The sequence below is a fragment of the Aethina tumida genome, chromosome 1, assembly GCF_024364675.1.
Source record: "Aethina tumida isolate Nest 87 chromosome 1, icAetTumi1.1, whole genome shotgun sequence".
NCBI lineage: Eukaryota > Metazoa > Arthropoda > Insecta > Coleoptera > Nitidulidae > Aethina > Aethina tumida.
In genome coordinates, this window is record NC_065435.1 from 26,753,267 (window position 1) to 26,775,713 (window position 22,447).

At 33.3% G+C, this 22,447-nt stretch overlaps 1 long non-coding RNA gene across 4 annotated transcripts in view; it reads right to left on the minus strand.

Moving 5' to 3' along the window:
• LOC126264217 (uncharacterized) overlaps positions 1-22,447 on the minus strand; it is a 136,459-nt gene that overhangs the window by 95,326 nt on the left and 18,686 nt on the right. For all 4 annotated transcript variants that reach the window (XR_007546980.1, XR_007546979.1, XR_007546977.1 and 1 more), the window contains exon 2: positions 16,537-16,576. This is a non-coding gene — a long non-coding RNA (uncharacterized LOC126264217). The remainder of the gene's footprint in view (positions 1-16,536; positions 16,577-22,447) is intronic.

The window sequence follows — 22,447 nt, forward strand, 5'->3', positions numbered from 1 at the left end:
TGGCCAATCTCAGGTCGCACCGTATGTCGAGGAATAATTCGGAAATGTATTCGATGTTTTAAGGCTAAGCCAACGAATACGGAATATTTGATGGGTAATCTGCCTGAATGCCGCGTTAATCAGTTCAATCCTTTCACAAACGTTGGTTTGGATTACGCAGGACCATTTTTGTTGAAAGATAGAATAACAAGAGGTGCAAAAATCATAAAGGCTTATGTTTGTGTCTTCGTTTGCATGGCTTCAAAGGCTATCCATTTAGAATTATTAACTAATTTGAGCACAGAGGCATTTTTACAAATGTTAAAAAGGTTCATCGCTAGACGAGGTTTGCCTTCCAACATATATTCCGACAATGCCACCACCTTTATTGGTGCAGACTCCACATTGAAAGAAGAATTTCTGTTTGTTGACACTAACGTAGATAATATTAATCAATTCTTGAATAAAGAAGGTATTACGTGGCATTTCATTCCTGTGCGATCACCTAATTTTGGAGGTATATGGGAAGCTGGTGTTAAAAGCTTTAAACATCACTTGAGGCGAATATTAGGCAATGATAAGTTTACGTTTGAAGAGTTTTATACGGTAATGTCACAGATTGAAGCAGTTTTCAACTCGCGTCCAATAAGTCCATTATCAACAAATCCAGATGATTTATCTCCGTTAACGCCGGGTCATTTTCTAATTGGCAAATGTTTAACTTCAATTCCTGAACCTGTCCTTTCCCACATTCCTGTCAACCGACTCAATAATTACCAACGACTGGATCAACTGAAACACCACTTTTGGCAACGTTGGCAAAAAGAGTACGTGTCCGAACTCCAAGCCAGGTTGAAATGGAAACAAGCGGGTCAACACATCCTCAAACCAGGACATCTTGTCATCATTAAGGACGATCAACTGCCCCCTCTACAGTGGCGTATGGGACGCATTCTTGAGTTACATCCTGGTGAAGATGGAGAAGTGCGTGTAGTGAGTGTAAAAAGCACAACCGGTGTGCTAAAACGAGCAATTTCGAAAGTGTGTGCGCTACCTTGTGATTGACTTTTCTATTATGACTCCTATTCTGATTTCCAATGTATTAATTATATTCTATTTGTCTATTGAAAATTGTATTTAGTTAGGGTGAATTAGCTTTAAGTTACTTACTTTTAAGTCAGCTCGAGAGCAACACACAACGTTCAGATGCTCCGAGCAAAATAAACAGAAAAATAACAAACTTGGCAGTTTTACTAGTCCAGCACATACAAAACATTGGTCCTTCGAGCAAAAACTATTACACATACAAAACAGGTTCTTTCTCATTGAAAATGGTAATTAGAAGAAATACTTATGTACAGTAGTGCTAGAAATGAAACCGATCGTACCAAACTGTTATTTTTAGGGAATAATTTTGGCTAAATTATACTTACAGGAATTCCCAACTAAACACAGAATAACGCTCCATAAAACAACACATTGATTTGTTTTCAGAATAAATTATGATTTTTGTTTATTGGAACAAGGAGGCCTCTCCGGGCACCGATGCGAAGATCATGGCCTAAGAGTAATTAACCACAAAGGTTTAGGAAAATAGAAGGGAAAACTAAAGAGGTACGTAACAATCGCTACATGGTAAAGAAAAGATGTCCCAAAGAGACGCAGAGGTCTAGACAGCCAAGAGACAAGGTCTCTTGTATCTGTCGGATTCACAGGGTTGGATTTCATGCAAGCATGCAATCTCCGGATTAGAGTGTTGAAAGATAGATCTCCGGAGATTGAGGGCATGCTATTTTCTCTGAGGCTATGAAATATGAAAAAATATGCAAGAAATCCGAAAAAAGTACAAGAAAAAATCACAATCTATCAAAAAGGCTGAGGACTAAAGCAGGTACTTTCATTTTATGGAAAGTTTTCCATAGTATGGGCATACGTTTCAACTCATCTAACATCTGAGAATTAAGCATGTTTATAGTAATTATAATATTAGAATGGTGCTGTAGTTGTTTTTGCTTATATTTTAATCTGTAATTTATGACGGAAAAGGTGTTTCCTAAATAACTATATATATATATATCTGTATATTTTTCCACTGAATAATTGGAGGTTGAAAAAATTGGCAATGTGTCGAAACCATTTTATAACACCAAACTAGTATTAAAATATCGACATAAGTTAAACAAAGTAGTCTTATTTGTAAAGTTATGTTATATTTAAATATTTGGGAATCTCATTTATGGTCATCCACTGTAGGTTGAAATACAAGGATGAGATTGATTCGAAACAGTTCTACCATCAAAAATATTATAACAAATTGAAAAATCATCACGATATTCCTTTGCTCTGTCAATTTGCTGACACCGTGGATTAAAACGAATTATAAGAAAAGATATAACTGAACCACAATTTGGTGTTATATTAATACAATGTAAGAATCAAATCAAATTTGCTTGAGAGAAGACAACTTTTTTCTAAATTACATACTTCTGACATATGCCATAAAGAAACATAATTTGACATGTTATTTTATTTTTTGACAAACAATTCGTTGCTATTGAAACTTGAAAGTTTGTAAAATGTCACTCAGTCACACACCTACTCGTTTTATTTTGTAATTACAAATTAATTAAAATTTTATTTATGTGTTTATACATCAGGCTAGTTATCTTGTTTTCAATTCTATTCCTCACCTTATAATAGTTGAAACTTCTCTTAGCAGCAATAAATGTCAAAGAGGGATCTGCAACTGATTTGATTTCAGTGACTCTCAGGGCTAGTAATCTAAACCTTCAGACGGTAAGTTGCTATTTTTGTAACTGTTTAAATATTTCACCTTTTTAAATAAACAGTAAATTCACGTAGTTGATTCTTTCAGCTTGAATAAGTGAGCGACAGATTTCAACTATGCACTGAATTTTTCTCCTTCACCTTTAGTTATCACCCTCAAACAACACCAATATACCAATCTTTCCATATTTGATAATTTTATGTCGCAAATTATTTAGATTTTTCATGTCTGGATGACAAGTTCAAATAATGTTATCACAATTTATAAACCAAATCATGAAATAGTAATTCACACTATTTCACAATTTTCTGGGAGCCTTGTATCCTATTAAGCAGTATTCTTCTAAAATATCTGTAATAAGGTATATCATAATTGAAATGAAAATTTATGCTCTTATAGACATTCAAGAAGTGAGACACAATTTACTTGCTTTACCTGTATGCTCCATACTAGCTTCAAAAATATGTTAAAATCGTGGTAGTAACTCTCCATATGCGTTGGGATGTAGATGGAGTTCTTAAGATACTTTATTTAAATTTGCAATCAGTAAAAAGTAATAATTTTTGAGGGTATTGCAAAAATGATCTTCAAAAATTGATTGAATAAATCATATTGTAGATGAGAATGAAAAACACAGTGACCAAAGATTTTTTTGGAAGAAGGAAAATAACGGAGCGATTTTTAATTAGGGATGTCTCAATATGATTATACGGCGTTGTAGTGCGTTGATTCAGTCAACCAAAGGGGCGGTATATATAACACGATATTTTACACTAAAAACTCTCTGTACTCTGTAATATTGTATAACTTTGGTTAACTTTTGATATATATACAAATCGGGATTCTTTTTTACTGTTTCTAAGACATTTTGGTGTTTTGTTAATATATCTTATCTCCTAACTTTATTTAAGAGAACTTTAAATATAATTGGTAATATTTTGATACAGCAAAATTAAAGCCCACGGGAAATTTTCATGTGGCTTGATTTCCGAGAGATTCATGATTAATTAACACTATTTGAAATCAGGGCTCTAAAATAGATATATTTCGTTATTAGTGTAATTGTTACAATATTCCGCCTTGATTAACTGCAATAAATTATGTATCTAAGGGAATCCAAATTTAAAAAACAATAGAACACTTGTTGTAACCTAGCAACTGTTATTTACAACTGTTCCCAAAACTTAATTTAAAATATTAACAATTTCAACATTCAAGAGATGCTGTGAAACTTTAGAACAGTAGGTGTCTCACCATTCAAAAAATCAACAACTACATACACGCCATTAATTTATTTCAGATGTAATGTCTAAGGAAAGTCAAATTTGATGATTAACATCAGTGAATCAAATTTAAATGGAAAATGTGTGTGGTTTAAATTAATGGTTAAGACTTGAATAATACTATATGGAATAAATAATGAAATTATTTATTAACAATTTCTTAAAACGAGAGAAAAAGTTTTTGAGAACTCTGGTTCTGTACGTGTGTTTTGACAACTAACTGTCAACTGATGTTGGAGTTATTTCATTTTGCTTGTTGGCCGATTTTATAAAGGCCTTACCAAGTATACAAAGTTGTTATTATAAATTGTCGAGATATTCTGAACACAGGATCCTATAATAATAATCGAGGAGCTAGTTTCCTGTCACAGTTAACTGTGTAGCATTCTGCTGATATAATTTAATTTACAATGCGAAAAAATATCTTATTCTTGAAAATAAAGCTTACGCTATAACAGAGTCAAGAATTGAGACGCAATTTACTTGGAAAATCATTTATTTAGAATACCGATCAGACATGTAGTAGATGTTAAGATTTTGCATATAGCATATAGGTAAACCAAGTAAATTGTGTGTCACCTCTTGAATATTTATCTTTCTTTTCAGTTATGTTATACCTTATTGCACGGTAAAGTAGTTTTTCTAGAAAAATACTACTTAATATGATCCCAGGTTCCTATAATCGCGATTATAAGATTAGCAACTAAGCAGAATGAAAATATCCCAACATGCCCAAGTTGTCTAATTTATCAGCAAGTTGTCAAAACGTGCGTGGTGGTTACTGGCTCTCAAGAAAACGTTGAGACACTTAAAATATATATGCACTAAAGTAGATGAAAATTTCATCAAAATTACAAATGATAGAGCTAGATTGCAAATTTTTACACAGAAAATTGTCATTTGCATTTGTTTATAAATTGTGTTGTCATTATTTGAACTTGTCATCTAGACATGAGGAATCTGAATAAATTTTGACATAAAATTAGCAAAATTAGAAAGATTGGTATCTTAGTGTTGTTTGAGGGTGATAATCCAACCAAACGTGAAAGAGAGAAATTCAGTACCTAGTTGAAATTTGCCGCTCACTAATTCTTGCTTAAAAAATCAACTACGTGAATTATTTTTTGATTTAAAAAGGTGACATGTTTAAACAGTTACAATAATAGCAACCTACTGTCCGAAGGTTCCGATTACGAGTCACTGAAATCAAATCAGTTGCAGATCTCTCGTCGACATTTATTCTGAATCAAAGAAATACTGTCTGTGATTCTGCAGATAATTAACATGTGAATAGAAATTGTTTTTGTTAACATTGTTAACTTTATACTTAAATGCCGATATATATTTTGTTGCTAAGAGAGGTGAGGAATGTCGTCTTTCAAGTAAATTTTATTTGATCTTGCATTGTATTAATATTACATCAAGTTGTGGTTCAGTTATATTTTTTGGTATAATTCTATTCGTTTGAATCCACAGTGTCAACAAATTGACAGAGCAAAGAAATATCGAGATGAGATGAGTTATACTAAATGGTAGAACTGTTTCGAATGAAATTCTTCCTTATATTTCAACCTACACTAAATGACTATAAATGTGATTCCCAAATATTCATATATAATATAACTTTTCAAATAAAACTACTTAGTTTACCTTTAAGTTATGTGGTTAATTTAATATAAGTTTGGTTGTTAATAAATGGATTCGACCCATTGTCGATTTTTTTAACCTTCAACTATTCAGTGGAGGTACTTAAAAGTTATATGCAACATATTTTTTTAGGAAACACATTTAGTGATTACAGTACAGATTAAAATTTAAGGAAGAATTACTTCGGCACTAATCTAAAATTATAATTGCTATAAACAAGCTTCATTCTCAGATGATAGATGAGTTGAAACCTAGATCCACACTATGGAAACATTTCCATAAAATGAAAGTACTTGCTATATACAGAGATAGATATGTGGAACTCCAACGGGAACATTCTAGACCTCAACCTTTTTGGTAGAATTTTTGAAGACGGTTTCTTGGTAATGCTGTTTTCTTCTTTATTGTGATTTTTTCTTGTACTTTTTTCGGATTTTTTGGATTTTTTTTCATATTTCATAGCCTCAGAGAAAATATTTCCCGATGTCGTCAGGTTTTGTCATGGCTCATTTCATCTTCATTTATATGATGGTAATCAGCCTTTCCATGTGACCGTAACTCCTCGTGCCCAACGAATCGTCAAAATACCTTAAAAAAGATATATAAAATTATTAAAGATTAATCATATTATATATACCAATTTTATTTGTTATTCATTTAAATTAAATAATTTAATTGTGTGTGTTTTAACATAAAATATGTCATTAGTTATAAAAATCTTGAATGCAGATGAAAATTATACTTACATTTAAATCCAATTCTTGGGCCACTAGAATCTTTACATCATTTGCCTTTTGCATCGTACTTCTAGCATTACTATACACAAGTATTTCTTCCGATTATCATTTCCAATGAGGCAGGGACTCATTAATAAAAGCGAGAATATTTAATAAGTTTGAATTGAAGCGTAGAAGCAACTTCAGAGAGATGTGGTTCGTATGAAATAAAAGTTTGAACTGATTAAAGTTTGGTGGTAAACAAGTAAAGAAAACTTTTTAGTCTACCTGATTTTATGAACAAAATTGAAATTTGTTTATGGGAACGGAATTCAAATGTCTACAAATGAATAACGAATAGTTAATGTTATAAGCTCTTTAGAGAACAACTTAGGAAACTTAGTTTTTAATTTTTTTACATGTAGATAAAGTAGGAACATAATGTATAAAATTTCAGAAGACACAATCAACCAATGATAATTGATAGTTTAAAGTGTAAACCTCAGTACTCATGCAAACACTATACTTACTCATCATTGGTCCAATTCACTCGAGGCAGGTTATGTTAGAATATCTAGACATCGTGTATAACGGTTGTGATGACAACGGAGAATAAAAACAACAGAAGAGCACAGGCGTGCGTTGTCAGGATTTCGAGACCACCTCCATAGGAGTATCCCACTTTGTGGAAGACTTCCGCGTTTTGGAGGTGTGGGGTGGCTGGTCGGAAGGACAGATTGGTGTTAGGGTTAGAAGTAGGAGTACTTCCAGGATTTACCGATGGTATCTGTAGTTTAGCAGACAGCTTACTGCATTACTTACTTTCATTCGTTTTAATTCACCCTCTAGTTCCGAGATTTTAATCTTAACATCTAGTTTTCGGGTACCTCTTGGCTTATCTTTTTCGCGGACACTACACATGGTTTATTGGTTTAGTAACCGAGGTTGCCAGCCAAATTAACAACTCTTCTCTTTTGTCTGAATATGGCAACTCTTATAACTAAATTCAAACAGAAGGACGAACGTTATGTCTAACTCCATTTGGGGGTCTGATATCGGTGTAGCTCTTTGCCGAATTTTGCTGTTGTTACTTACTTTTCAGAGAATATGCAAGAAATTGCAGTAATTTATTCAATCAATTAATTGAAATACAAAGGATGAATCAACAAAAAAGACAACTACTACTGTGCTCTTGAGCTGTTTCTCTCAAACTGACTCTCACTGTTTCTTGATCACCAAGGTTACCTCGGTCGCCTTCATTTGTCAATTGTTATTGTTTTTTAACTTACTTTATTCTATTTTATTGTTTATATTAACACCGCCTCTCAATAGAATAGAATGAAGGCAATCCGAATCATAAAGACATTTCAATTATTTGTGATTGCTTTTCTTCCTCTAGGTAAGTCGCAAATAGACCTAGTATTGTTCTTTGCTAACGACTGCATCTCACAATTGATTGCTTATTCCCACTCAGACCAGTCACTACGCCGTTTTGCTTCCGATATTGTGGACGGATCGTCACCAACAAATCGTTCTGCTGATAACACTTGTGATTCACCTTCGATAGATGATAGTGCCATATGGGCATCACATTCAGGTGCATAATTACCGTAACGTAGCGGTGCCTTTCTTACTCTCCCGCTCTTTCGTTGAGTTACCTCGCTGATACCCATGTTATCCAAATAAACGCCGTTACCAACACAATCCAAATTAGTACTGTGGATTTCTCCAGTTTTATCAGTACGCGACTGTTCATCATCATTTGGTTGAACTGCTTTACCGTCACACGTACTCCCACTATCTGTAACCGCCTCTGAACCGATTACCTCTACTAACTTTGATCGATTTAATACCGATGATTCATTGAATGTTACATTTCGACTAAAAATTAGCTTCTGTTGTTCAATATTCCAAAGTTGATACGTACCAAACGTCGCACCATAACCAAGCATAATACATTTTGTTGCTTTTGCTTGTAATTTCAACCGCATTTCATGTGGAATATGATTGTAACATTCAGAACCAAATATTCGAAGGTTTGACAGCTCTGGTTTCTTTCCAAACCAAATTTCTGCTGGTGTCTTGCCTTTAAACTGCTTTCCACCCGCGTTTGTTGGCGATCGATTTTTGATATAATTTGCCGACATAATTGCTTCATTCCAAAACTTATTTTCCATCCCACTGGCCAAAAGCATTATCGTAGCCTTGTGTTGCAGCGTTTCATTTAAACGTTCAGATACTGAATTCATTTCCGGATTGTATGCAACGGTGACTAACATCTGAATACCCTTTTGTTTACAGTATTCTTTAAATTCGTTTGACGTATATTCACCACCGCCATCATGTCTCAATTTTGACACCTTTGAGCCATGAAGTGCCTCAGCCATTGCAACAAATTCCTTGAATTTACCAAACGTTTCACTTTTTCTCTTGATGCAATAGACCATGGATGCTCTCGAATAATCATCCATGAATGTCACAAAATAACGTGACCCATCGTATGCATTCGTTGGATACGGTCCACAAACATCACTGTGAATCAATTCCAAAACTCGCAATGAACGTGTATTTGAATTTCTTGGAAACGGTGAACGAACATGTTTTCCAAGTACACACGATTCGCACAACTGTGTATCCTTTTTTTTACGTTACTCAAACCAATAGCCATACAATTGGCTAACTTTTTCATGTCATTTCGGTTGAGATGACCAAGTCTAAAATGCCATAAATTCTGTGATATTGTATTCAATTTATTCACTCCTGTAAATCCCGCAAACACATTGTTGTCAACGAACAAAGTCACTTCATACATTCTTCCATTTACGCGTCCGACAAACTTTTCGATACCATTCAGCGATACATAGGCATAATCACCCTCAAACACAATTCGATATCCCTTTTGTGTTAGTCTTCGAATTGACATCAAGTTGCATTTCAAATCATTCACGAATAGAACGTCCTCCATTGTTTTTACCGATGTGTCACCATGGTGAAATGTTTTAACAAGAATGTCACCACGTTGCTTTGCAACAATGCTTTGATTTTTCTTGGCAACCGAAATGTTTATTTCGTCAATTGGTTCCAAATTTATCGAAGATCTTCTGATTCACCATATGCTGAGTCGCTCCAGAATCTAAAACAAATTTTATTTCCGCGTAATTACCGCTATTCTGCTGCAATTGAGCGTTAAATGCCTTCGATTCTGCCAAATTCTCTTTGGTACCATCTTCAGCAATTGCATACATCGATGAACCGCTTGCTCTGTTTGCGCTTTCTCTATTTGACCTCTCTTTTTTGTTTTTATTGCGAAAACATTGAGCCTTTTTGTGTCCAGATTTTTTACACATATGACATATAATTGTCTTTTTCCCAGCAAACATTGCTCCAGGCTCAATTGATTTACTCGAACCATTTTCACCAGTCCGCTTGTTGTACTCATCCATTAACCCCGTTTTAACAAATTCTACAGTTAACTTTGATTGATCCATTGTTTCCAATGCTGTCACTAGGTTATCATAACCTCATGGCATAGTAATCAACAAATGTACAACCACATCAAGCTCTTCCATTGTAGCTCCCGTTGACTTTAACTCTCGAATTCTCTTATCAAATTGCAAAAGTAAACTTATCATATCATCCGACTCATTGTATTTCATTGTCAGCAATTGTTTTCGTAATAAAACTTGCGACGCCACACTTTTCCTTTCGAAAATCGTGCATAATGTGTCGAACATGTCCTTTGCCCGAGCTTTTTCGCGAACATACTCAAGTTGGCTATCCTGAACTGACTGTACTAATATCGAAACACATTTCTTTTCATTCAACTTAATCGTAGGATGTCTGGTCACATCTTTTTCCGCTGTAAGAATGACCTCCAACGATTCCTCGATGGATCTTCTCAACTCCATTTCATCAAGCAAAATTCCCACACGATATTTCCATTTGCTAAAATTCGTGCCATCGAGTTGTTGAATTTTTAGAATGTTATTTACAGTAACGTTCGCCATCTTTGTCTGTTGCCTTCACTACAATTGACTTCCAACCTCAATTGTATAACTTTATCCTGCACGCACTGGGCCCATAACCTCAGAGAATATGCAAGAAATTGCAGTAATTTATTCAATCAATTGAATCAATTAATTGAAATACAAAGGATGAATCAACAAAAAAGACAGCCACTACTGAGCTCTTGAGCTGTTTCTCTCAAACTGACTCTCACTATTTCTTGATCACCAAGGTTACCTCGGTCGCCTTCATTTGTCAATTGTTATTGTTTTTTAACATACTTTATTCTATTTTATTGTTTATATTAACGTTATGTCTAACTCCATTTGGGTCTGATGTCGGTGTGGCACTTTGCCGAATTTTTCTGTTGTTACTTACTTTAGATAGTTAACTCTTTCGGAACTTGGAACGGAGTCGTGCTCAGGGTTTAGCGGGCGGTTGACCTTTCTTTCTGCCAATAGAACCTGGATTTGAACCGCCTTTTTCTTTTCTTCTTTCACGGTTTTTGCTGGCGATGTGCCGTCCGGTTCCAATATAATTCGGAAACACTCGACCTTTTGCAGCCACACTTGCTGTTTTCCCATTTCATTATCGCTAATTCGGTTATTAAACTGTTTATAGTACGAAAACAAAAATTTAATTCAGTTGTTTCTTGGATTGGTAACCAAGGTTACCAGACAAGTAAACAAATTTTTTCATTTGTCTGAATTTGGTAACTAACTAAATTCAGACAAAAGATGGACACTAAATAAACACAAAAATATCACTACAAACACTTTTGAAAACTGAGGTGTGAGTGTGATGAGAATAATAGTCGATGTTACAAGAACACTGATCGTTTATTATATTATTACAAAGTGTGTTAGAAACGTCAAAGACTAAAAACTAAGAACTAAAAACCCTGCGTAGCATGACGCTTGCGTTAGGGCATCTATACAGAGTGTTCCAAGTATCAATGTGCAATTTCATTCCTTAACAAACACTTTTCCGTAGTTGCTACTAAAATTTGGATAAATGACGATTGTTACCGTTGCCATTGGTAACGACAGAAAGGTCTCTTGTTGTTAGCGACTTTTGTCAATTGTTCAAAGTGCAACCAGGGAATATTGTTAATAGTATCAATTTTTCTTTGAGTTGTTCGTCCTTCCTCTGTCTGAATTTAGTTATAATAGTTACCATAATCGAAAGAGAAGAGTTGATAACGCTAATCACAAATCTTTATCTCAACCAGCCACCCCCACTCCTGCAAAGTCTTCCAGCTCCAAAACTCAGGAACTCGGACACCCCCAAGGAGGTGATGTCGAAATTGTCTGACTACGATGCACCCCACCAGTTATGATTCAGTGTTCAAATTTATGTATATCGAATTGCATTAAAGTATTTTAATCCAAGTAGACTAAGAATTAGAAGAGACTTCTCATAGAGAAGTAACTTTTAAATTGGTTTGGGAAAAAACAGCGCTCATGATTAGCCGTCTCAGATCTCAGTTTCGGTTAATATTTTTTGACAGCTCATTGACAATCTTGGCAACTGATCTTTGTGTAATTTCGTTTTGTTTGGTGTCCAATCCTATAATGCTCTTTGGCGAATTACTGAGAGAGGTTATTTCAATTTGCCAAAATATGCGGAAAGTGGGAAGGTCCTAATTATGTGATGTGAATTTATAAGTTTAACAGAATTGAAAAAAAGCAGCTAAAAAAGATGTTTAAGTGTTATTATTATCTTATCAAAGAAAATATATAAAATTTCACACACTTTTGTCGATGCATATTCTTCAGACAACAAAAGTATGTTTTACTTTTGATTAATAAACATATCGCCTTCATTGAAACCTGAATATGTACAAAATATCATTTGATTTCAAAACTGATCTTGAACAATTATTTGGTAACTTCTTACAATTTCGTCATTGAAAAGATAAAAACAACAAAAGAAATAAGTATTTACACTTCGTTAGCTGTTTGTTTCACTTTTTAGCCTTCAATGCAGACACAAATCTAATATTTTTGTTTATATTCAAAACGTTATTATAATTTTGTCCAGATTGATGTTTTCAATGAACTCAGAAGTCTTGATTTATCTAGTAATAGAGGTCCTTATGATATTCCTTCTACAGTATTGAATGAATTGTGGATTCTCATTAACAAAGCCTCTAACAATGAAATTTAAAATGTTTTTAAAATCTACTTTATTTCCTAACGTACGTAAAAAATCGTTTGTTATACCTACCTTAAAGGATAGAGGTAGTTAACTTGTTGTTTTCCAAAATTGTCCAAAAAAATCATTTCCAAAATAATTATGCCTTAGTTCCAAAACTTCCAATTATGCCTTAGTTCCAAAACCTTCTGCGACCAACCTTCTTATTTATAACCTCTCGACAGTTGGTGCTCTTGAAAATCATTTACAGGTTGATGTTGTTTATACAGACATTTAAAAGGCATTTGATAGAATCTGCCATGATTTATTGTTTGCTGCACTAAATGGGCTGGATTTGTCAAGTAATTTTTCCACTGTAAATAATCATAATGATTGCAATGTAAAGTGATTAGTTTTTATAAAAAATTAATCAACACCATATTCGCAAGTTATACTTTAGATAAAAGATTTTAATGTAATGTGTTTGAAATTTAAAAATGAGTAATAGATTGGGCGGTAGTTTTTCTAGAAAAGTTGGTTCGGCTCAAGCTAAAATGAATTTGGGTAAATGTAAAGGAAAAGCTGGATCATATCTTGGTGCTTTTGCCCACACATTAAAGTAGCTTTTTACACAAATACTGCTGTAGGATCCCAGGTTCTGTGATGTTTTGTCGTATAAAATAACCTCTTTCCATAATCGGTATCGCGGATTATATGTACAGCAATTAAGCAGATCGAAATACTCTCACATTAGCTGTCAAAATTGCCAGAGTTGTCAAAACGTGCTGACTCCTTAGGAACTCGTTAGGAATATTTAAACAATTACAATAATGGCAACTTGATGCCATTATTGTGGAGATGTCGATTACTAGTCCTGAAAGTCATGGAAATCAAATTAGTTGCAGATCTATCGTCGACATACAAAAACTGTCTGTGATTCTGACAGATAATTAACATGTGAAAAGAAATTGTTTTTGTTAGCTTTGTTAACTTTATATTTCCATTAGAATAGATTGCTGCTAAGAGAAGTTCCAACTATTATAATTTAATTTGAATATGTGATACGAGGGATGAAATTGACGTGAGGGATGAAATTGAAAACAGGATAACTAGATGTATATACACATAAATAAAATTTTAATTAATCAGTAATTACAAAACTAAACGAACATTTGGGAGTGGGTGTGGGATTGAGTGACATTTTGCGAACTTTCAAGTTTCAATAGCAACGAAGGAATTTTGTTTATCAAATAAAAGAAAATAACATTTATGTTGCTAAGATTACGTTTCCTTGTGACATGTGCCAGACGTTACAATATAAACAAAACATGTCCAATTAAACCTTATTCGAAATATGTAATTTAGAAAAAAGTTGTCTTCTTTCAAGTAAATTTGAGTTGTTTCTTTCATAGTTTTAATATTACATCAAATTGTGGTTCAGTTATATTTTTAATATATTTCTATTTGTTTTATTCGAAAGTGTCAACAAATTGACAGAGAAAAGAAATATCGAGATGATTTTTCGATTTGTTATAATAACTTTAATTACAGTGATTCATTTATTTAATGACCACGTTACAAATCACATCTGTGTGTGAAATGATATGGTCAAATGTCACGTGTTGATTACCAGGAAACTTTTGCACAAACAGTCAGGTGAGATTCAATACGATTGTTACTATCTGTGGCTGTACAAAATAATCACAAAATCAAGTAACTAGACGTAAAGACAGCATTTTTATATGGAGAACTTGAACACACCTATTTATGACTTAACAAGAAGGGTTGGATCATGACGAAAACATGGTATGTAAATTGAACAAGTCACTATATGGGTTAAAACAATTCCCTCGCTGCTGGAATGCAAAATTCGACTCTACACCGAAAAGAGTTTTAGTAGTAGTTTTAGTATTTATACGGAACAAATTTTAAACAGATTTGAAATGACTAATGCTAATCCTAATACTGTTCCAGTCGACCCTCACATAAAGCCACAGTGGGAAGATACTACCTCACTTCTGCTGTTCATAATAACACAGCTTGTTCCGTCAAATTTTATTTGGCTACCATCGCAAATAATCTGACTTAGAGACAATAGATTTGTTGCCAGTTTAGGAACACATAATACTTCTGTAAAAAGCACCTTTTCGTTTTGACCTTCATCGTCATAATGGTCCAACCTCACTTGTACTGAACATTGCACAGATTATACTTTGTTGTCTGCGACTCTGATTTTATATATGACAGGAGCCGTCATATTTTCAAGCATGTTCTTACGTCTTGTCATGTGTGACGATGCACCGGAAGCCACTTGCCATGGGTCATTTTGGCTGGATGTTGCCTCAAACACAACAGCATATGATGAACCACTTGCTTTTTGTTGAACATTCTTGGTCCTGGATTTGCATTTGAGGACTTTTATGACCTTACTTATTACAAGTGTAGCACCCTTACTTACTTTGCTTCTTGTGGTTGTTATTGTTGACTGAGAATACTGTTGAGTCACTTTCAGGTTGTTTAACATTTTGTGATATGTTGATTTCACAGAAATTGAAGTTATCTTCATGCCGGAGCTTTCAATAGCAATAATCATTGGTTGATAGGAGGACTCTGGTAGACCGGAGAGTAGCAATGTAACTAGCCATTCATCGTCAACTGCGAAACCAATGTTTCTGAGCTTGCGAGCAGTACACATAATTTTGCTCACATATTTCTCTACGTTTTGACATACAGTAAGTGAAGTATTATAGAGATCACGCAGCAGCCCATCACAGCGTGTCAACAAAGAGTCATCAAATACTTATGAAAACGTATCCCATACTTCTTTTGCAGTACTACTCTCTTGCATGTGCACGTAATTTATTTAGTCAACTAGTAAATTTATCTTAGTTTTTGCCTTTGTGTCTCGTTTTGTGTCCACAATGACACATGTGGTGGGGTCTATGCAGTTCCACAACTCCTCTTGCTGTAGGTATGTTTTTAGAGCAAATCGCCATGTTACGTAATTATCTCGGCCGGTTAACTTTTCAATTAATGCCAATTGATTGTTTGCTGACAATTTAAGAACCCTTATTCCAGATGTTACGAGAAAACACTTTTCAATTGTCGTATTGACGTTTTAGGTTAACTTCATTACTTTTCTCAGTAAGTAAGCCATTCTGGGCTTCCCTGGGCTTTTCTGGCTCCATATCCTATTAAATTTTCTTAAAAGAATTTATTATTTCAGGAGAAAAACTTATATTTAAGAATTTAGTGTTAAAATTACAACTTAACTGTCTACAGGCGCACAATACAAATTACAATTTTATTAGTTTATGTGTAGTTTTAGTACACTCCTACAGGTCATCGCATCAGTTACAATTGGATTCCCAAGAGGAGATGAACATTATTTGTTTTAAGTTGTGTTATAATTTTTAATTCTTAATAATAGCGTAAGCTTCATTGCGCTGTAAATTAGATTTTTTTGAGAAGAATGCTTCAGGTAAACTACTTCGGGTTAACAAGACAGCATTAAATTAACTGAGGAATGCATATTATCGGATTTTGTAAGCTGGGTCAGCTCCTTGATTAATATTTATATGATCCCATTTTCCGCACATTTTGGCTGACTGAAATAACTTCTTTCTGTAATTCGCCATAGAGCATTATAGGATCGGACACCAAACAAAACAAAATTATGAGAAGGCTCTTCTAATTCTTAGTGTACTTGGTCTAAAATACTTTAATACAATTCAATATACAAAAATTTCAACACTGAACCATAAATGGTTCACAATTTCGACATCACCTTCTGGAAGTGACCGAGTTCCAAGATGTGTTCTGAGTTTTGGAGCTGGGAGACTTTGCAGGAGTAGGGGTGGCTAGTTGGGATAAAAATTTGGGATTAGCGTTAGGAGTAGGGGTACTATCAGAGTTTACCGATGGTATCCCTAGTTTAGACGACAAAGCTGTGTAAGCACTCTTTCACTCTCTGTATTCTCACCTTCTAGTTCCAAAATTTTATTCCTAAGGAAATCGGGTACCTCTGGAAACGTCAGCAGACGTTTGGGTTTTATTGAGTTTTTCACTTAGCTTTTCTTTTTTCCGGACCCTACACATAGTTTAACAAATTAACAACTCTTCTCTTTCGATTATGGTAACTATTATAACTAAATTCAGACAAATGAGGGACGAACAACTCAAAAAAAAAATTGTAATTTTCAACAATATTCCCTGGTTGCTACCCACACTTTGAACAATTGACATAAGTCGCTAACAATAAGAGACTTTTCTGTGGTTATCAATGGCAGAGTGTTGGTAGTGATATTTTCGTTTTTATTTAGTGACCCTATTAAAGTTCCTATTAAAAGACAAGAACCGTGAAATAAGAAAAGGAAAAGGAGGCTCAAATCCAGGTTCTATTCGCAGAAAGGAAGGCAGTACCACATCCAACGACACAGCTAATTATTGTAAAGCCCCAGTTTTGATCGGTTACATTAGAGTACATTAGAGTACCAATTAATTCTCTGTATCGTGTGGGGTCTTTGAATGGTTTTAAATCTCTGTTAAATTTTGAGTGGCAGTCATACGGTGTTTTAATTGGATTGCAATCTACCATTCTGAATTTCTCTAAAATATATTTTTTTTGTCTTACTCCTTTCTTACTTTGGTTAATTTCTATTCTAAAGAAAAACCTAGCAATATTTGATCTTCAATTTCTCAGCTAATTCTCTCTTAATTTCATTACCAGTTTGTTTTTCGACAGTTATTTTGTACTCCTTAAATTTTTCAAAAGCTTCTCTCTTTGACTTATAAAAAAAAACCTGGCACCACCTATTATAATCGTATATTAATGTAAGAAGATATCTTGATCCACCGCTGAGTCTGACTCGCATTGGTCCGCAGATATCTGAATGAACAACATTCAGTAACTGCTTACTTCTTCCTTCTCTGTCAGTAAAGGGTTTCCCTGCTTGCTCACCTCCTTGACATTGTCACACCACATGGGTAATTTATCATTATCCAATTTATTACCGTGTACCAGTCGCTTTCTGTGCAAATCCTGTACGCCTTTACAATGTAGGTACTCCAGTTGTCTATGCCACAGGACCATTTTGTTTGAATTTCTATGCATTATTCATTTGCAGATATTTGAATTCCGTTGCCATAAACAAATTTCAATGTTTTATTTATTAATTCGTTATTCATTTGTAGACATTTGAATTTCGTTTTATATAAACATATTTCAATATTTTTCATAAAATCAAGTAGACCAAAAAGTTTTCTTTATTTGTTTACCACAAAATTCTAATCACTTCGAACTTTTATTTCATAAGAAACACATCTCTCTGAAGTTGCTCCTACGCTTCAATTCAAAATTAATAGTTAAATATTCTCTCTTTATTAATGAGGTTCTTTCTCATTGAAAATGGTAATTAGAAGAAATACTTATGTACAGTAGTGCTAGAAATGAAACCGATCGTACCCAACTGTTATTTTTAGGGAATAGTTTTGGCTAAATTCATTAATTATATTTACAGGAATTCCCAACTAAACACAGAATAACGCTCCATAAAATAACACATTAATTTGTTTTCAGAATAAATTATGATTTTTTTTATTGGAGCAAAGAAGGGGAAATCTACAAGACGTAGTGCCGGACTTTACCGACTAAAAACCCCTCTCCGGGCACCGATCCGAAGATCATGGCCTAAGAGTAGTTAACCATAAAGGTTTAGGAAAATAGAAGGGAAAATTAAAGAGGTACGTAACAATCGCTACATAGTAAAGAAAAGATGTCCCAAAGAGACGCAGAAGTCTAGACAGCCAAGAGACAAGGTCTCTTGTATCTGTCGGATTCACAGGGTTGGATATCATGCAAGCATGCAATCTCCGGATTAGAGTGTTGAAAGATAGATCTCCGGAGATTGAGGGCATGCTATTTTCTCTGAGGCTATGAAATATGAAAAAATATGCAAGAAATCCGAAAAAAGTACAAGAAAAAATAACAATAACAGAGAAAACAGCATTACCAAGAAACCGTCTTCAAAAGTTCTATCAAAAATGCTGAGGACTGGAATGTTCCCGTTGGAGTTTCACATATCTGTCTGTATATAAAGCAGTTACTTTCATTTTATGGAAAGTTTTCCACAGTATGGGCATACGTTTCAACTCATCAAACATCTGAGAATTAAGCACGTTTGTAGTAATTATAATATTAAAATTGTGCCGTAGTAGTTTTTGCTTATATTTTAATCTATAATTTATGACGGAAAATGTGTTTCCTAAATAATTATATTGTGTGTATCTGTATATTTTTCCACTGAATAATTGGAGGTTGAAAAAATCGGCAATGTGTCGAAACCATTTTATAACACCAAACTAATATTAAAATAACGACATAAGTTAAACAAAGTAGTTTTATTTGTAAAGTTATGTTATATTTAAATATTTGGGAATCTCATTTATGGTCATCCACTGTAGGTTGAAATACAAGGATGAGATTGATTCGAAACAGTTCTACCATGAAAAATATTATAACAAATTGAAAAATCATCACGATATTCCTTTGCTCTGTCAATTTGCTGAGACCGTGGATTAAAACGAATTATAAGAAACGATATAACTGAATCACAATTTGGTGTTATATCAATACAATGTAAGAATCAAATCAAATTTGCTTGAGAGAAGACAACTTTTTTCTAAATTACATACTTTTGACATATGCCATAAAGAAACGTAATTTGACATGTTATTTTATTTTTTGACAAACAATTCGTTGCTATTGATACTTGAAAGTTTGGAAGGAAGGAAAATAACGGAGCGATTTTTAATTAGGGATGTCTCAATATGATTATACGGCGTTGTAGTGCGTTGATTCAGTCAACCAAAGGGGCGGTATATATAACACGATATTTTACACTAAAAACTCTCTGTACTCTGTAATATTGTATAACTTTGGTTAACTTTTGATATATATACAAATCGGGATCCTTTTTTACAGTTTCAAAGACAATTTAGTGTTTTGTTAATATATCATATGTCCTAACTTTTTTTGAGTGAACTTTAAATATGATATGATATGGTAATATTTTGATCCAGCAAAATTAAAGCCCACGGGAAATTTTCATGTGGCTTGATTTCCGAGAATTTCATAATTAATTAACACTATTTGAAATCAGAGCTCTAAAATAGATATATTTCGTTATTAATGTAATTGTTACAATATTCCGCCTTGATTAACTGCAATAAATTATGTATCTAAGGGAATACAAATTTAAAAAACAATAGAACACTTGTTGTAACCTAGCATCTGTTATTTACATCTGTTCCCAAAACTTAATTTAAAATATTAACAATTTCAACATTCAAGAGATGCTGCGAAACTTTAGAACAGTAGGTGTCTCACCATTCAAAAAATCAACAACTACATACACGCCATTAATTTATTTCAGATGTAATTCATGAGGAATAACACATAATTTCTAATGAAAGTCAAATTTGATGATTAACATCAGTGAATCAAATTTAATTGGAAAATGTGTGTGGTTTAAATTAATGGTTAAGACTTGAATAATACTATATGGAATAAATAATGAAATTATTTATTAACAATTTCTTAAAACGAGAGAATAAGTTTTTGAGAACTCTGGTTCTGTACGTGTGTTTTGACAACTAACTGTCAACTGATGTTGGAGTTATTTCATTTTGCTTGTTGGCCGCTCTTATAATGGCCTTACCAAGTATACAAAGTTGTTATTCTAAATTGTCGAGATATTCTGAACACAGGATCCTATAATAATAATCGAGGAGCTATTTTCCTGTCACAGTTAACTGTGTGGCATTCTGCTGATTTAATTTACAATGCGAAAAAATATCTTATTCTTGAAAATAAAGCTTACGCTATAACAGAGTCAAGAATTGAGACGCAATTTACTTAGAAAATCATTTATTTAGAATACCGATCAGACATGTAGTAGATGTTAAGATTCTGCATATAGCATATAGGTAAACCAAGTAAATTGTGTGTCACCTCTTGAATGTTTATCTTTCTTTTCAGTTATGTTTTACCTTATAGCACGGTAAAGTAGATTTTTTAGAAAAATACTACTTAATATGATCCCAGGTTCCTATAGCTCTCAAGAAAACGTGGAGACACTTAAAGTATATATGCACTAAAGTAGATGAAAATTTCATCAAAATTACAAATGATAGAGTTATTAATTATAAATTTCATTTCAACAAAGATTGCAAATTTTTACACAGAAAATTGTGATTTGATTTTGTTTATAAATTGTGTTGTAATTATTTGAACTTGTCATCTAGACATGAGGAATCTAAATAAATTTTGACATAAAATTAGCAAAATTAGAAAGATTGGTATCTAAGTGTTGTTTGAGGGTGATAATCCAACCAAACGTGAAAGAGAGAAATTCAGTACCCAGTTGAAATTTGCCGCTCACTAATTCTTGCTTAAAGAATCAACTACGTGAATTATTTTTTGATTTAAAAAGGTGACATATTTAAACAGTTACAATAATAGGAACCTACTGTCCGAAGGTTCCGATTACGAGTCACTAAAATCAAATCAGTTGTAGATGTCTCGACGACATTTATTTTCCATCAAAGGAATACCGTCTGTGAATCTGACAGATAATTAACATGTGAATAGAAATTGTTTTCATTAACTTTATACTTAAATGCAGAAATATATTTTGCTACTAAGAGACGTGGGGGATGAAATTGAAAACAAGTAACTTGCCTGATGTATATACACATAAATAAAATTTTAATTAATTAGTTATTACAAAATTAACGAACATTTTGGAGTGAGTGTTGTATTGAGTGACATTTTGCAATCTTTCATATTTCAGTAGCAACGAAGGAAGATTACGTCACCTTATGATGTATGTCAGCCTGTCCAATTATAGGCAAGAGTTATGGTTAATTCAATTAAACCTAATTCGAAATATGTGGTTTGGAAACACGTTGTTCTCTTTCAAATAAATTTGATTTGATCTTATATTGTATTAATATTACATCAAATTGTGGTTCAGTTATATTTTTTGTTATAATTCTATTTGTTTGAATCCACAGTGTCAACAAATTGACAGAGCAAAGAAATGTCGAGATGAGTTATAATAACTTTAATGGTAGAACTGTTCCGAATCAATTTCATTCTTATTTTTCAACTTACACTAAATGACTATAAATGTGGTTCCCAAATATTTAAATATAATATAACTTTCCAAATAAAACTACTTTGTTTAAGTTTTGTGGTTAATTTAATTAATTTTAACCTCCAATTAGTTAGTGGAAAGAAGTACTTAAATGATATATGCGACATAATTTTAGGAAACACATTTACTGATTAGAGTACAGATTAAATTTTAAGGAAGAATAACTTCGTCACTATTCTAAAATTATAATTGGAATAAACAAGCTTAATTCTCATATGTACTATGAGTTATAACGTAGGTCCGTACTATCGAAACATGGAACTCGAGATGGCGATGTGTGGGACAAGAATTGAACTTCTATCCAAAGAAAATTTCGACACGAGGCGGATTCAGGTAGAGGCGTTACTTACCAAAATCGATACCTGGGATTTCGTTAATGGTGAAGTATCAAAGTAAGTTATATGTCAGGGTGACACAAAAAGTGAATCAGCGCTTAAAACGTGGATGTAAATAAGATAAAAAGGTAAATGCGGACATAATCCTATGCATAAGCCCATCGGACCTCAAGAGTATCAAAGGATGCGAGATTCCCAAAGGTTGAAATTGGAGTCAATCCATGCTTCAAATGGACCGGCACTATAGGAACAATTATTTTATATATTTTATATATAATATTTATTTAAGTATAAATAAAATTGGATAACGATAAATTACCCACGTGGTGTGACATATGTC